Source organism: Halichoerus grypus, chromosome 5 (genome assembly GCF_964656455.1).
Source record: "Halichoerus grypus chromosome 5, mHalGry1.hap1.1, whole genome shotgun sequence".
NCBI classification, from domain to species: domain Eukaryota; kingdom Metazoa; phylum Chordata; class Mammalia; order Carnivora; family Phocidae; genus Halichoerus; species Halichoerus grypus.
Window position 1 is genome coordinate 78,759,157 of NC_135716.1, and position 17,463 is coordinate 78,776,619.

The 17,463-nt window shown below is 35.6% G+C and overlaps 1 protein-coding gene across 3 annotated transcripts in view; it reads right to left on the reverse strand.

Annotated features, from left to right (window-relative positions):
* The window catches only part of SNTG1 (syntrophin gamma 1), a 922,421-nt gene that overhangs the window by 635,020 nt on the left and 269,938 nt on the right, over positions 1–17,463 (reverse strand). Inside the window, exon 3 of one of the 3 annotated variants that reach the window (XM_078072398.1) lies at positions 1,732–1,792. The exons of the other annotated variants lie outside the window; for them this stretch is intronic. The gene's annotated coding sequence lies outside the window, so the exon portion shown is untranslated. The remainder of the gene's footprint in view (positions 1–1,731; positions 1,793–17,463) is intronic. 3 annotated transcript variants of the gene reach the window in all.

Here is a 17,463-nt window from a genome sequence, read left to right on the forward strand (position 1 = left end):
TTAATTCTGTTTGCAGATGATATGATCTTGTATGTAAAAACCCTAAAGTTTCTACACACAAAAATATTGTTACAACTAATAAATCAATTCAGCAAATTAACAGGAAACAAAAGAAAAAGATAAAAATAAGTTGCGTTTCTATACACTAACAATGAACAATCTGAATAGGAAATTACAAAAGCAGTTCCACTTACAATAACATCAAAAATAACAAAATGCTTAGAAATTAACTTAAGCATGAAATTAAAGACCTGTATGATGAAAACTACAAAACATTGTTGAAAAAAATTAATTACACAGAAACCCATCCCATGTTTATGAATTTGAAGACTTAATATTGATAGGATGTCAATACCACTGATCATCACCTAAAGATTCAATGCAATCCCTATCAAAATACCCAATGGTATTTTTTTGCAAAAATAAAAAAATTACATATTAAAATTCATATGGAATCTCACGGTATCCCAAATAGTCAAAAAATCTTGAAAAAAAGAACAAAGCTGAAAGACTCACACGTCCTGATTTCAAAATTTAACTACAAAACTTTAGCAGCCAAAGCAATCAATGTGGTGCTGGCAAAAAGGCAGATAGACCTATAGGCCAATGGAATTGAATAGGAAGATCAGCTAAGAAAGAAAAAATGCCACACAGGCATGTTCAAATGATTTTTGACAAAGTGGCAAGATTATTCAATGGAGAAACAGTCTTGACAACAAATCGTGTTGAAAAAACTGGATATTCACATGCAAAAGCATGAAACTGGATCCTCTCCTAATACCATAAACAAACATCCCAAAATGGATCAAAGGCCCAAATATAAGACCTCAAAGTATAAAATTCTTAGAAGAAAACATAAAGCAAAAGCTTCACAATTCTGGATTTTGCAATGATTTCTTGCATATGACTCTAAATGCATAATTAGCAAAGAAACAAAATAGGCAAATTGAACCTCATTAAAATTAAATATTTTGTTCACCAAATGACAACATCAAGAGAGTAAAAGGGTTACCCAGAGAATGAGAGAAAGTACTTGCAAATCATGTTTCTGATAAGGGATTAATATCCAGAATACAAGAAGAATTAAAACAACAAATAAACAGACAACCTGATTGAAAAATGGGCAAAAAGATTGAAAACACATTTCTCCAAAGAAGATACACAAATGAATAATAAGCCCATGGAAAGATACTCAACATCATTAACCAGGGAAATGCAAATCAAAACTACAGTGAGATACAACCTCTCACCTGTTAGGATGACTGATATTAAAGAAAAAAAAACCCAGAAAATAACAGTTGTTGGTGAGGATGTGGAACAATTGGAATATCTATGCATAGTTGGTATGAATGTAAAATGGTAGGTACAGCTGCTATGCAAAACAGTAGGGAGATTCTTCAAATAATCGAAGGTAGAATTACTATATGACCCAGCGATTCCACTTCTAGGGATATGCCCAAAAGAAATGGAAAAAATAATCTCAAAGATTTAATTGTACATTCATGATCACAGCAGTATTATTCAGAATAGCTAAAACATAGAAGAATTCTAAATGTCCATCAGTAAATGATTGTGTATAAAAATGTAGTATATACATACAATGGAGTATTATTCATCCTTAAAAAGGAAGACAATTTTGAAATATGCTACAGCTTTGATGAACCTTGAAGACATTATGCTAAATGAAATAAGTCAGTCACAAAAATATAAATACTGTATTATTTCACTTACATGAAGTACTTAGAGTTGTCGAAATCACAGAGACAGAAAGTAGACTAGTGGTAGCCAGAGTCTGGGGTGGGGGAAGAACGAGAAGTTGTTAAATGAGTATAGATTTTCAGTTTTGTAAAATGACAATAAAGTTTTGATACTTTGCTTGAAGTGATAAATGTTGATACCAGTAGTCTGTGATTAGTTGCACACATATATCGTAATACTAGAACAACTACTAAGGAAACTTCAAATAGCAGTGTATTCAAACACATAAATAAATCAAAATAGAATAAAAAAATTGAATTCTTTTCTTCTAAAAAGATTTATTTATTTATTTGAGAGAGAGAGCATGTGTCAGGGGAGGGACAAAGGTGGAGGGAGTTAGAATCCTCAAACAGACTCCCCGCTGAGCATGGAGCCCCCCCATGGGCCCAATCCCAAAGCAAGAGTCACCTGCTTAACCAACTGAGTCACCCAGGCACCCCTCAAAATGGAATTCTAAAATTGTTCAAGTAACCAATCAGAGGGAAATAAAAAAAAAACAAAATAAATGAGAAACAGGAAGAATATAATAAAACAAATAATAAAATGGCAGACTTCAGCTCTAACATGTCAATTAATTATATAAGTGGAAATGATCAAAATATTCCAATTAGGGGTGCCTGGGTGGCTCAGTTGTTAAGCGTCTGCCTTTGGCTCAGGTCATGGTCCCAGGGTCCTGGGATCGAGCCCCACATCAGGCTCCCAGCTCAGCGGGAAGCCTGCTTCTCCCTCTCCCACTCCCCCTGCTTGTGTTCCCTCTCTTGCTGTGTCTCTCTCTGTCAAATAAATAAATAATCTTAAAAAAAAATATTCCAATTAAAAGAAATTGTTTGATGGATTAAAAATCCTAACCCAACTATAAATTGTCCAAAAGAAACTCAGTTCAAACATAATGATATATGTTAAGAGGATGGGAATAACATAAAATTCAAATATCAATCAAAATAAGCAGGAGTGGCTATATTAATATCAGATAAATTAGACTTTAGGGCAAAAAAATTACCAGGGACAGAGGCACCTGGGTGGCTCACTCAGTTAAGTGTCTGCCTTTGGCTCAGATCATGATCTCAGGGTCCTGAGATCAAGCCGCCCATCAGGCTCCCTGCTCAGCTGAGAGGCTGCTTCTCCCTCTCCCACTCCCCCTGCCTGTGCCCATGCTCAATCTCTCTCTCTGTCAAACAAATAAATAAATTCTAAAAAAAAAAAAAAAAAAAAAAAAAATCCCAGGGAAAAAAGGCAACACTATATAATAATAAAAACATCAATTGCCCAAAGGGCGCCTGGTGACTCAGTTGGTTAAGCAGCCAACTCTTGATTTCAGCTCAGGTCGTGATCTCAGGGTCCTGGGATGGAGTCCTGGCTCTGGCTCTTGGCTCTGTGCTCAGCGGGGAGACAGCTTGGGATTCTCTCTCTCCCTCTGCCCCTCCCCCGGCACTGGCACATTCTCTCTCTCTCTCAAATAAATAAATAAATCTTAAAAAAACATTAATTGACCAAGAATATAGAGCAACCCTGAATTTTTATTCTTTAAACAACACTTCAAAATACATAAAACAAAAGCCAAGAGAGCTGAAAGAAGAAATAGACAAATGCATGGTTTTGGTTGAGGCCTTAAGCACCCCAGTCTCAACACTTTATATTGGCTAAAAAAATCTGCAAAGATATAGAAATTAACAATACCATCAACCAAAAGGATCTAATGGATTTTATAGAGCATTCCACCTAGCAAAATTAGAATATATATTCTATTCATGTGTCTGTGGAACAATCATCAACATAGATCATATACTGGATTATAAAACAAACATTAACAAATTTAATGACAGGAGAAAAATCTTCAAAGATGTAGAAATTAAACAACAAAATTGTAAATATTCCATGGTTCTAAGAGAAAGTCTCAAAGGAAATTAAAAAATACACTAAACTGAATGAAAATGAAAATGTAACATCAAAAGTTATTGCATACACACAAAACAGTTCTGAGAGTGAAATTTATAGCACTAAATGCTTACATTAGGAAAGACTGAATATCTCGAATCAATAATTTAAGTTCCTACCTCAAGAAACTAGAAAAGGAACAAAATAAATCTAAAGTAAGCAAAAAGAAGGTAAAGATAAGAATGCAGGTCAATGAAATTGAAAAGAGTAACTTTAGCAAAAATTAGCAAGGTAAAATCTGGTTTTTAGAAAAAAATAAACAATAATGTTAAGTCTTTAGCAAGAGTGACAGAGATAAAAACACTGAAAACACACAAAATATCAAAAAAGCCCCTGCAGTCATTAAAATAAGGGAAAACTATGAAAAACTTTCTTCTTTGAATTCACCAAGAAATGGATTAGTTTCTTGAAGACAACAAACAACCAAACTTGGAAAAAAAAATAAACCAAATGGTCTAATATGATTAAATAATTTATAATTGTAATTAAAATCTTCTGAAAAGTAATGTCTATCCTGAGATGGTTATTGGAGAGTTTTGCCAAATATTCAAAGAGGAATTTAAACCATTTTATATAACCTTTTTCCAAAACTACAAGAGGAAGGGAGCATTTTTCAACTCATTTCATGAATCTAGTATTAAGTGATGCCCAAACCAGACAAGTACAATACAAACAAAAAAGAATACTAGAGAACAATATCTCTCTTATATACTTAGAAGTAAAAAAACCTCAAAACTAAATTAGAAAACCAAAGCAAACAATGTATAAAAATACTTATATGACCCACCAAAAGTCCAGGTGGGTTTGGTTCCAGGTATACAAGGCTGGTTCAATATTTGAAAGTCAGTCAGTGTTATCCACTGTTTCCACAGTTTAACGAGAGACAATCACGTGATCACATTAATAGATGAAGAATAATTTGATAAAATTCAACAGACACTCTGCAAAAACAAATAAAAAGACTCCTAACAACAACAACAATAACAAAACCCAGGGGTGCCTGGGTGGCTCAGTCAGTTAAGTGTCTGCCTTTGGCTCAGGTCATGATCCCAGGGTCCTGGGATCGAGCCCCCTAGTGGGGCTCCCTGCTAAGCGGGGAGTCTGCTTCTCCCTCTGCCCCTCCCGGGCTCGTGCTCTCTCTCACACGCTCTCTCTCAAAATAAATAAATAAATAAATAAATCTTTAAAAAAATAACAAAAGCCCAAAACCACAGCTAACATCAGACTTAATGGTGAAGAGACAGAAAGTTTCCCTCCAATATTGAGAAGACAATAATGTCTGCTGTCACAACTCCATTAAACATAGCAGTTTCTTTCTTTCTTTTTTTTTTTTCAACGTGGTATTTTAAACTCTAACCAGTCTAAATACTGGAGAGGAAGAAGTAAAACTGTCTCTATTTACCGACTATATAATTGTCTGTGCAGGAAATCCAAAATAATTTATCAAAAAATCTATTACTAATAATTCGTGAAGTTACAGGATACAAGGTCAAAATATGAAATTAAACTGCATTTCTACATACTAACATCAAATAAGCAGAAACCAAATTTAAAAATGCAGTGCTATTTAGGATCACCCCAAGGAAAAAGAAATATTAAGACATAAATATAACAAACATGCACAGCACCTGCATAGCAAGAGTCGCTTCTGTAACTGTTGATGAAATCATCCAAAGAGGACTTAATTAAATGGGTGACATACCATGCTTAGGGACTGGTGGACAGGTGTGCCTGGCTGGGCATGAAAACTGTCATATAAGTTTAATTACTTCACATAGTTAAATTAAGCAATACTAAGTCAATTGTACACTTTCCAGTGTAAGAGACTTTAGACATCTAGAGATGAGTACAAGAATGAGACACAGGAGAAAAACATCAGTAATACAGCACAGAAAGACTTTTGGATGTATTTTGACTAGCATTCTTTTCTTGGTTTTCGCTTTGAATAAATGACTAGGCTGCAAAATGTTTTCAATATATACATACATCGGTTTGTTAATGTATCATTCCTATCACTGACTGTACTGTGATATAGAATGTTTATCTTTCCAAGTAGAGAATTTTCTAGAGCAAAGTGAATGGGAATCCCTGGTTGGGAATGGAGACTAATCTTTACATTAAATTGACTTCACTTAATTAAATAGAATGGTATTAAGCCATTTGTACTTCTTTCAGTAAACAAAGCTATTTTTGTGAAGTTCATCAATGCAGAGTGCAACTCTCTATTCTATTCTAAAGATTAAAAACACCTGACTGAAAGTTGAAGCAGTTCTTAAAAATGAGAAAAAAAATTTTTTTTTTCCTTAGGGAATAAAAGAAAGCTTAGTTTCTATGGATTTGGGTTATTTGGTTATTTTTTTAATTCATGACACACATGAAATAAGCTAAAGTCAAATTTAAAAACCTGTAAATAAGGAATGACTCATTCTTTGACCAGAATGCCAGAGAAATATTCACAAGGACAAAGTTTATCCTCTGATATATAGCCATACTTTTTAAGATGGCCGAAACACATACTATTTCCAACTGCTGGTATAAGGTTATATATTTCATAAGACTATTTCTCTTTATACATCACCAAATATTTGAGTGCCTACTAAGAACCCAGTACTGGTCTAGAGTCTGTGAAGGCAGCAAAGAAAGAACACAGAAAATGAATAAATAAATGAAATTTATATGGTATGTGGTATGTTAAATGCACCAAAGAGAATTGCAACCAAAAATCCCCTAGTGATTTAAAATGTGTCTATTTGTAGTTTACTTAAAAACCTAACTGCTTTTAAATATCTTTTGACTTTTCAGAACTAAACTACCATTTCAGAGAGAATGTCTCATAGTTATGGCTTTAATCTGACAAGTACCAGTTAATGGGATTTGCTGTGTCATCTACTATTCATGCTTGTCATTTGAGAATTATGTATTCTCTAGTAAAAAGTAATCGCTTTCAGAATTTGATACTGGAACAGAACATGTTCATGTGCAAAGTTCTTCATAATTGTTCATCATGTCACATCAACCATGGTAAAGCATCTGAATAGCAGCAGAGTAATATTTTATTCTCCTTAAAAATTTTAAGCTTGCGTATAAAAAGCAAAAGGTAATTTCCTGTTAATTTTTACTTTATGACCACATTTTAAGTATATCCAGCCAGCCCATGGTGATATAAGCTCAAAGAAGAGTCTCTTTGTATCAAGGTCTTTGAGATCAAGAAGAACATTAAGATGGGGGAAAAAGAAAGTAGAAAAAGCAAACACAAAAGGTAGATCAAACTCACAAATTTGCATCTTTCAGTTCAATAATTTGTAGTGCTAAAGGATACAGTTGTAAAGATACAGTAATCTTGAAAAGGTAAGATTCAATATAAGTAATAGTTTTGAATTCTTAATTTTGTCATTTTGCACTTCTGAATTTTAAACTACAACTACAATAATCTGCTATTATGAAAGAACATATGTAGCAACATTTTGAAAGTTAAGTAAACCCCTGAGAAGAAATTTTTAATACTCAATTTTTCTATAGGAAATTTGCAAAAATAGGGGAACCCACACTTCTGAGAAATTATATTTTTGAATACTCAGAAGCAACAGTAAATTGTATTTTTAATTAATAGGGTCAATATTATGATGATGTAGATATTTGTCAAAATTTAAAACTAGGAAATATGAGACTTAATGGCTATAGATGAAATGAGTCTCCTTGAAAGGAAGGTAAAATAACTGCTGAGTTAAGGAGAAATGTTTTCTTTTCTTTTCTCTGTTTTCATGACCAAAGAATTTGGAATGAGGAAGGGCATTACTGAACAGTGAGGGGAGGGGCCTCTCTTCTGAAGGACCTAGGACCTAGGCAGCAAGGAATTTGGCTAGTTGGATCTGGAAGCAGGTGGTTAAGAACTCCTTGATAGGGGCGCCTGGGTGGCTCAGCTGGTCCCAGGGTCCTGGGATGGAGCCCCCCCCCCAAATCAGGCTCCCTGCTCAGCGGGGAGTCTGCTTCTCCCTCTGCTGCTTCCCCTGCTTGTGCTTGCTCTCTCACCCTCTCTCTCTGTCAAATAAATAGATAAAATCTTAAAACAAACAAACAAACAAACAAAAACTCCTTAAGAAAAAGGCTGGAACTATGTCCTCAAAATTAGCCAAATTACACTATGTGTAATCTCCTAATTTCCTTGAGCCATTAGTAAAGTCTTCCTAAATGTTTCAAGATGATTTCGGCAGTGCCTTGCAGTGGTGTTTGAGAGAAAGTATCTGTGTTCAAGCTCCCATTAGGTAGGAAAGGGAGCATCTACTGAAGTAGATGGGGTAGTAGGGTAGGTAGAACATTTTCCCCAATGGGGGCACGTGGGTGGCTCAGTCCGTTAAGCGTCTGCCTTCAGCTCAGGTCATGATCCCAGGGTCCTGGGATCGAGCCCCGCATCGGGTTCCCTGCTCAGTGGGGAGTCTGCTTCTCCCTCTGACCATCCCCCCTCTTGTGCTCTCTCTCTCTCTCTCTCTCTCTCAAATAAATGAAACCTTAAAAAAAATAAAAAGAACAATTTCCCCAATGGAATTCCAGGGGTAGTCAGATGGTAGGAGCAGAATTAGATTGCTGTGTAATTATGAATGAGTAACCCAGCTGATTTACATCACACCAGAATGATTTGGCTTCACATATATGCCTTAGATACCCCTATCTATCCCAGCTCTCTAGATAAAATAGAAATTTTAGACTGCTAAGGACAGATACCATAATGGAAGATAAAGTCCTATTAGCTACCACGTGGTTCTTAGTAACCAGTTGACTTTAGGGTCAACTCTTGGTACTGTCTCATTTTCCCTCTGGCTTTGTTACACTGCTTTCCCACCCAAAGGCTGTTCACAGAGCTGCCCTAACAAGAGCCAGGGTGACGATTCTCTCATCTCAGGTATTTCTATCAATAACTTCTTTTTTCCTCCCAAGTGAGTGGTAGCCAAGTCAAGCTCTCCAACTTACCAGTCTGTAATTTCCACAACTCACTGAATTGAACCACATAACATTTTTTCTCCCTCTCACTCTTCTCCTTCCTTCTGTCTCCTCTTTCCCTGAGTTTCATCCTCTTTACTTCATTCTTATAAAGCAATTGAGGCCAGAATACAGAGGATTTGAATGTCTAGCTAAGATTATATACTGTATCAATGTACAATGAGAAATGAACCATGTTTTTGAAAAAAAATAATTATTCCTTCTTGATGTAATTTAGGGTCTTATCTTCTGCACCTTAAAAAGTTAGTCAACTTTTTTTTTTTTTTTTTTCCAGATCATTCTACACTTTTCCTCTTGGGAACTCTCTCCTCATTATACCAGTGCTTTCAAGTCTAGAGCCTATTATATCATATCCAGTCAAGAATCAATCACTGATTTAATATCTCTAGGCCAAAGTTTTTCCTGAATTCATACATACACAACATCCTACCATATGTTTCCTCTATGTAATCTTGAAAATCAACATGCTGAAATTGGAAGTTAGCCTTTTCCCACCCCAAACACACCCATCTTTCCACAGAGCCTGTCTCCATCAACGGTACCATCACACTCTAGTCTTCTAAGCCAGGAAACTGATTTCTTCCTTCACTTCTGTCCTCCACATTCAGTGGGCCATTAAGTTCTTTTAAAATGTCCTCCTAATTATTTCTTTTTTTTTTCTGTTAAATCCTCCTAATTATTTCTTAAACTTACACACCAAGTCTTTCCACCTCCCTTGGCCTCTACTTGGGTTTATTCTGTTATCATTTCATGCTTAGATTTCCATAATCACACTGATCACATAGTGTTCCACATAAAAACTCCTCATTTATCCTGTTTCCTAACGCTTAAGTTATTTTTTCTAAATTACAAACATAATCTTTTAAAAATGCAAATGTGTAATCATGCAGCTCCTCAGCTTCAAGTCCTTTCATGGATCTCCCTTTCCTTCTGGACACAATATTGCTTAGAATAATATTCATTGTCCTTAATGATATATCTGTAAGCCTTGACTTTACAATTTCATTTTGTCCTCAATTTTACTATCCCATAGTCATTGTCATTCTTCAAATGTGAATTTCTCTTTTTGCACCAGTGTTACTTTCCATTGGCGGTTGCATCTGCCTGGACTCTCCTTTCTCTGTGCCCTTTAACCTCATATACTTCTACCAGGAAGCAAATGGGGTTGTTCCCATTTGTTTTCCAAAACTCTTACAGAAAGTACTCTCCAGTCCATTTCTCATGCTCAAGTTGTACATTCCCAAAGAAATACACTAGCTAGCCTGTACTTCTGTAAGTGTTTCTTATAAGTATCAAATAAGCTAATATACATGTAAATGTGATGTCAACTTCAAAGTGCATAAGATATATTACAGAGTAATTACAAACCACACATATTTGTTACTAAAGAAAATTTCATACACATTATTATTCAGGAACACATTTTGTTATTCAAGGAAATTTAATAACATTATATTATTTTGTTTACATTTCATTCCTCATGAATTCACCATGAATTACTCTAGTTGGTAATACAAAAATCAAAGTACAAAAGGGAGAAGCATGTCCACAGCCTCTAATGACTAGTGCATATCTTAAGCAATCCCTATGATTCTTTAAGAAAAATGGGGCGCCTGGGTGGCTCAGTCGTTAAGCGTCTGCCTTCGGCTCAGGTCATGATCCCAGGGTCCTGGGATCGAGCCCCACATCGGGCTCCCTGCTCCACGGGAAGCCTGCTTCTCCCTCTCCCACTCCCCCTGCTTGTGTTCCCTCTCTCGCTGTGTCTCTCTCTGTCAAATAAATAAATAAAATCTTTAAAAAAAAAAAAAAAAAGAAAAGAAAACTGACATGTTGGGGCGCCTGGGTGGCTCAGTTGTTAAGTGTCTGCCTTCGGCTCGGGCCATGATCCCAGGATCCTGGGATCGAGCCCTGCATCGGGCTCCCTGCTCAGCGGGGAGCCTGCTTCTCCCTCTCCCGCTCCCCCTGCTTGTGTTCCCTCTCTCGCTGTCTCTCTCTATGTCAAATAAATAATAAATAAAATCTTAAAAAAAAAAAGAAAACTTACATGTTTTCTTCTTGGAAAGAGGTAATTGTTTGAAAGCAATAGCATTTTCCCATTGCAGTTCTTCTCAGAAGTCAACAAAAGGTTACCAGTTACCATTATAATTGATATTGTTTATATCATTTCACACAAAAATTTCAGTAATAATTGAAAATCACTTTGCTGTAGTAAAATCTATGTGTCAGAAATTGAATTCAATTCCATAAGGCTCCAAGTGAGGATTATCTAGAAACACTTGTTCCAGCTCTAAGGATTAGTAAATGTTTCTCAAAAGACTTGAAGAAAACTGCATCAGAAATTAAATGCAATGCTGAAGAGCATGTTTTCCTTTTATTAGAAAAACCAGCAAATGCATTGTTCAATATGTCCTGCAGAAATGTCAAACATGCAGCATTTTCTACATTCTTCTGCTGAATTAAAATTGCTCCCAGCTGGTTTATCATTTTAAGTCTTTCGGGTTAAGTATCTATTTTAGGTAATTGGGTTTATTTTTCTGTAGTAGAGGAAGCTGCAGGTGAATTCTGAAGAACTTGGTTTAATTTCTTACTCTATTTCTCTAGTGGTATTCCTGATCAAGCTAATTAAGACCTCTGAACTGTTGTACCCTTTCATATGTGTTGGAATTAGTAAGACCAGTGGGACATAATACATTTGAGGGCAGAATAAGAGCATGTCTGTGAAAGTATCCTGGAATCACAAGACACCACTAGCAAATAAAAACTGCTGATAGACTCAAATAAACAAATGTAAGCAGATGGTTTTTAGTTTCACTGAAGCTTCAAAATAATTATGAGTATTTTACTTTTTAAATTCACATATCAAATATTGAAAATATTTTCTAGTTAAGTATGGTATAACGATAGACTAAAGACACATTTTCCTTCCATCAACCAACAGTCAATGTATTAGAAAAACATAAATCAAAAACTATAAACAACAGGAAAGGACACAACAACAAAATTTTAGAAGTTAAAAATCAGATTGATAATGGGTACCTGGCATAGAAAACCAAAGAATGCTTAAAGGTGTCCTAAGCCAGCAGTTGGCAAGAACAGAAATAAGACAATTTATATTGCAGAATTCCAGGAAAGCTAGGAAATGTAGAAACTAGATAATCTGAAAGTATTGCCACAAGTGGGACTGAAAACAAGAAGACTGATTTACAGGATATCTGAAAAGTTAAGTAAAAAACACCTCAAATATTTGTATAACAAATTACAACTGAAGAAAAGGAATAAAGTATGTAAAAAAAAAAAAAAAAACTCCCTAAAAATCAATAAGAAAAAGACAACCAGTATAAAAATGAACCCGACAGGAATTTTATTTTTATTTTTATTTTTTTAAAGATTTTATTTATTTATTTGACAGAGAGAGACACAGTGAGAGAGGGAACACAAGCAGGGGGAGTGGGAGAGGGAGAAGCAGGCTTCCCGCTCAGCAGGGAGCCCGATGCGGGGCTGGATCCCAGGACCCTGGGATCTGAGCCGAAGGCAGACGCTTAACGACTGAGCCACCCAGGCGCCCCCAAGACAGGAATTTTAAAGAAGAAAAAACTCAAAAGGCCAGCAATCATATCAAAGGACATTCCTGCTCATTGATAATCAGGCAAACACAAATAATATTCACAACACAGTGTCATCCGCAACCATCAAATTGGAAAACAATAGATAATAAATGTTTATGACTAAGTGGAGCAACCAATTTTTACATTCTAGTAGGGACATAAATTGGTAAATCACTATAGAAAATAGTCTGGTATTATTTATTAACTCTGAAGAAGTCCGTATCTGAAGTCTCAGCAATTCAGACATACACCCATTAAAAAAAAAAAAAAAAAAAAAAAGGAAAAAAAAAATCTCTTGCATATGCAAATCAAAATATAACAGAATGTTTGTTCACCAAAAGCATTTTTATAATAGCAAAACACTTAAGAAAAACAAAGAGAAGTCCATGGGAAAAAAACAAAAATGATAGAAAAACAAATTGTGCAATATTATAATAGAAGGTTGGTTACAACAGCGCAAAGGAATCAACTACAGCTATATGAATCAACACGGGTAACTTGGAAATGTGCTCACGTATTCAATTAATTGTGCAGTTGAAAAATTAAGAGACTTTAACTTCCTATTCTACATTGTGTTTTGGATTCTGTTAATTTTGCTAAACAGAAGTACTGTTCATGCTCCATTATCATGGGGACAGCATCTGCTGAACATTGTTAATCATCAGAGTTTGCCCAGTGCTCTCCTCAGGACCCCTTCATACCCTTAAAAAGTATTCAGAACTCAAGAAGTTATTGTGTATGCAGGTCACATCTATCAATAAATACTATATTAGAAATTAAACAGAAATTTTAAAAATTTCTATCAATTTAGTTAAAAGTAACAATCAACCAATTATATGTTAACTTAAAAATCATTTTCTTGTAAAAGTAACTATTTTCCCTTCTATAGCAAAATAAATTACTGAAAAGAGTGTCACTGTTGTACATTTTTTATGAATCTCTTTAAAGTGTCTACCTTATGAAACAACAGCTAGAATGCCCTGTTTGCTTCAGCATTGTAGCTGTTGTGATAGGGTTGTTTTGAGTGAAGCAGATGAAATAGATATGTTTCCCCAAGTCTAATTTTCTTTTGAAAGCTTGTATTTTATCATTGATAACAAATACTGTCATTTACTTTCTTTGATGTAACAGACTCACTTCATTCATTTTTGAGAAAATGTCTGCCAAAATCCCAGGCCTGAATAACTATCTTCCATCTGTCAGTTCTTTTTGCAAGGAAAAATGGAGATCCATGAAAGAAGTGTTCAGGCCGGAATTAAATCTCCCAAATGTTTTTCCTGGAGATGACCATGCACTTTGGGGTGCTACAGAGGGTTGTGTGCATGTGTCCCCTGTCTTCACACAGAATATTAAAACGATGTGTACTCAGGGGTGGAGATTTAATAAAGTAGTATTTTTTTCTTTCACAAATGACACTTTTAGGTATAAACTGGCCTTGCTTTCTAACTGTGAGTGTGCAGCAGTGAAAGATCCTGTGACCACCCTATGGTTTGGTGCCACTGTCTTGGTGCGAAGGCACCAGTGGTTTTACCCACAGGTGTTTTTGTACCACTGTGCAAATATAAGCAGCGCAATAGGAAAATTTAAAACATAATATTCTTATACACATAGTTTTGACCTCTCAGACTCACTAACACATCCCCCCAAATTCTGCAGATACCACTTTGGTGAACGCTGCTAAAATGAACTAAATTATCATGAGCTTTTGGTAATCAAGTGGAAGAGGAAAATCTGTATACTACACACCAGAAAGTAATAAATGACATAAAAGTAGAAAGTGCCGTAGGAATTCAGATGCAGGTGAAACAATCTTCCTCTTAGGGTCCCAGGAAAACGCTCCTTAGAGGAGACGATGTTTTGCAAATTTGGAGCTGTAAAGACTGATTCTCTACCCACAGAAATCAGAGGAGCAAATACGTGCAAATGAGAAAGTGAATGGGATGTGAACTGAAAGGCAGGGGTATCAGCGTAACTGGCATTGTGTCTGCTCAACTTTGGACTGGGTCAACTCACACCAGCAATTCCAATGGTCAATTTCTAGTGTAGTTTCGGCTCTTTCTCATCATTTTTTAGGGAAAGTTATTTTTAGAGCTGAGCTCAAAACCACTGAAGCCTTCCACTTAGGAAACAGCTAGTTATGTTTAACCTTCATTTTTGAGATATAAAATATGGAAATCTAACCAAAAATGTATTCAACGGTGATAAATGTGTATATTACCCTTAAAGAAATTCGTATTTAGCTGAAGAATCTCAGTCTGGTAATCAGTTTAGTAAATGTGTTGCTTTTGTCCTTAGAGACATACTAAAAATAAGAACATGTGAAGAGATGAATAAATATCATGTAAATTCAGAGATTTCTATATTTTCTACAATTCTAGCCATGGATATCACAGATCCACTGTAATCTGTCTCTGAGGGTGGGAAAAGAGCAATTTACTGCTCAATAAAAGTTATCATCTTAACTTTACACCTCAAGGAACTAGAAAAAGAAAAAAGAAACTAAGCCCAAAGTTAGCAGAGTGCAGAAAACAATAAAGATTAAAGCAGAAGTAAATGGAAATAGAGAATAGAAAGACAATAGAAAAAAAAATCAATGAAACTAACAGTTGGTTTTTTAAAAGGATAAACAAAATAAACAAACACTGGATAGACTAACCAAGAAAAAAAGAGAGGATGCAAATAAACAAAATTATAAATGAAAGAAGAGACATTATAACTGAAATAAAAAAGTACAAAGGAATCACAGAATCAGAAATAGGAAAGGTCATCAGAGGTTACTAAGTACTTTCATACACCAACAAATTAGATAACCTGGAAAAAATGGATAAATTTCTTAGAAACATACAACTTACCAGACTGAATTATGAAAAAATAGAAAATTTGGACATACCAATAATGACTAAGGAGCTTGAAGCTGTAATTAAAACCCTCCTGAACTAAGAAAAACCCAGGGCCAGATGGTCTCACTGGTGAATTCTATCAAACATTAAATGAATAATTAATAATAATTCTTAACAAACTTTCAAAAACTTGAAGCAAGAACACTCAAATTCGTTTTACAATGCCAGCATTACTCTGATACTAAAGTCAGTTAAGGATGCTACCAGAAAAGATAATTAATTACAGGCAAATGTCCCTGATGAATACAGATGCAAACAGTCTCAACAAATTTCTAGAAGACAAAAGTCAACAGCACATAAAAAGGATCATACACTATGATTTATTGACTGATTGATTGATTGACACAAGTATGGCTCAACATACATACTTCAATCAATGTTATATATCCAGTTAATAGAATGATAGATAAAAATCATATGATCCTTTCAGTAGATTGAGAAAAAAAGCATTTGGCAAAATTCAACACCCTCTCATGATAAAAGCTCTCTGTAAATTGAGTATAAAAGGAACATAACCCTACATTATAAAGGTCACATACGATAATCACACATCTAATATACTCAATGGTGGAAAGCTGAAAGTTTTTCCTCTAAGATCAGGAACAAGACAAGGATGCCCAATCTTGCCAGTTCTATTCAATAAAGTACTGGAAGTCCTATCCAGAGCACTTGGGCAAGAAAAGGAATAAAAGCTATCCAAAACAGAAAGGAGGAGGTAAAATTGTCTCTTTTTTTGCAGATGACATGATCTGATATATAAAGGACCCTAAAAGTTCTACCAAAAAACAGAGCTAATAAATGAATTCAAGAAAATTGCAGGAGGGCGCCTGGGTGGCTCAGTTGGTTAAGCGACTGCCTTCGGCTCAGGTCATGATCCTGGAGTCCCGGGATCAAGTCCCGCATCGGGCTCCCTGCTTGGCAGGGAGTCTGCTTCTCCCTCTGACCCTCCCCCCTCTCATGTGCTCTCTCTCATTCTCTCTCTCTCAAATAAATAAATAAAATCTTAAAAAAAAAAAGAAAGTTGCAGGATACAAAATTAACCAAAAAAATCAGTTGCATTTCTACACACGAACAACAAACTATCTGAAAGAGAAATTAAGAAAACAATCTCATTCACTAGAGCAACAAACAATAAAATGCTTATGAATAAATTGAACCAAAGAAGTCAAAGATCAATACACTGAAAATTATAAGACATTGATGAAAGAAACCCAATAAGACACACATAAATGGGAAGATATCCGTGTTCCTTGATCAGAAGAATTTATATTGTTAAAATGTCTGTACTGCCCAAACCAAGTTACAGATTCATATAATCCTTATCAAAATTCTGATAGCATTTTTCATGGAAATAGAACAATTCTAAAATCCATATGGAACCACAAATGACCCTGAATCTCCAAGGCAATCTTAAGAAAGAACAGAGCTGGAGGCATCACATTTCCTGACTTCAAACTACACTACAAAGCTAAAGTAATAGAAACACTATGATACTGGAATAAAAACAGCATAATAGACCAATGGAACAAAACTGAGAGCTTACAAATAAACCAATGCATATATTGTCAACTAGTATTTGACAAGGCAGCCAAGACTACTCAATGGGGAAAAGGACAGACTTTTCAATAAATGGTGATGGGAAAACTGGGTATTCACATGCCAAAGAATGACACCGGACCCCTATCTTATACCACTCATAAAAATTAACTCAAGCGGGGGGGCGCCTGGGTGGCTCAGATGGTTGAGCATCTGTCTTCGGCTCAGGTCATGATCCCGTGGTCCTGGGATCGAGCCCCGCATCAGGCTCCCTGCTCTGCAGGAAGCCTGCTTCTCCCTCTCCTGCTCTCCCTGCTTGTGTTCTCTCTCTGGCTGTCTCTTTCTCTGTCAAATAAATAAAATCTTTAAAAAAAAAATTAACTCAAGGGGCTCCTGGGTGGCTCAGTCAGTTGAGCGTCTGCCTTCGGCTTAGGTCATGATTTCAGGGTCCTTGAATAGAGCTCCACGTCCCGCTCTCCCTGCTCAGTGGGGAGTCTCCTTCTCCCTCTCCTCTTCCTCTTTCCTCTCTCTCTCATAAATAAAATATTTTTAAAAATTAACTCAAGATGGATTGTAAACTTAAATATAAAACCCAAAAACATAAACATAGAAAAAAATATCCTTCACACTGGTCTTGACAATGATTTTTTTGGATATGACCCCAAAAGCACAAGCAACAAAAGCAAAAATAAACAAGTGGGACTGCATCAAAGCAAAAAGCTTCTGCACAGCAA